A 945-nucleotide genomic window follows, 5' to 3' on the forward strand; every position below is an offset into this window, starting at 1 on the left:
AAGGTTACTAAGACTAATTTATATAGTTAGATCCAAGATATAAATGTCGAAATCGTACGAGTTATGAATTCAAATCTCGTTAAATTAAATTATTGACTTGAGTTATACATATCTTAGAATCGTTCGATTAAATGTCGAAATCGTATGAGTCGAATCAGAATCATAAATCGTAATTTGTACGACGCGGCTTAAACACAAGGCTAAGTTATATTATCTTTGTTTTTTAGAGTTTATACGACTTAAATAATAATTTATATTATTGATTTTGTGATTTTTTCATCTAAAATATTATATATATTGTAATTTTATATTATGCTTTTGAATCTTACAATTCGAAACGATTCACCACTCAAAAGTTAGGCTAATGATTTTATTTATGAATTGTGATTCAATATAATAACGACCTTGGTTGGATCTACATTAGATACGAATTTATGTATGTTCATATACGACTAAAAATATAACAGTTACTTTTAATATAATAATTTATAACATAATAATTTTTGCTTTATTAAAAAAATATGAAAATAAGATATTCATAGAAAGTAATAATTATGTAGTATTACTTAAAATGTGAAAAAAGTACTACCAAAGTGATGGTTGAAAAACTAATGTCTATATCATTGCATTTAGATTTTTAGTTGAATAATGGCAAAAGTAATTTTCTATATAGTTTTCCATTTTAATATTTCAGGATATAGATAGTACCTATGAATAATGAATGTGCCCAGGGTATATATTAGGGTTGAGTGTAGAATATCACGCAAAATTTCAGATTCGAGAATCTTTCATGGAGTAATGTAATTTCTCATATCACACACATCATACTTGGAATTTATGCTATTTTTCACTATTGGGCTATAATAGTAATTTTAGGGAAAATTTGGCACTTCACATATGAACTCTCTTATTAGTTATTAAAGTAGTTTTTTAAGTTATATTATC

Source organism: Arachis hypogaea, chromosome 16 (assembly GCF_003086295.3).
Source record: "Arachis hypogaea cultivar Tifrunner chromosome 16, arahy.Tifrunner.gnm2.J5K5, whole genome shotgun sequence".
Lineage (NCBI taxonomy): Eukaryota > Viridiplantae > Streptophyta > Magnoliopsida > Fabales > Fabaceae > Arachis > Arachis hypogaea.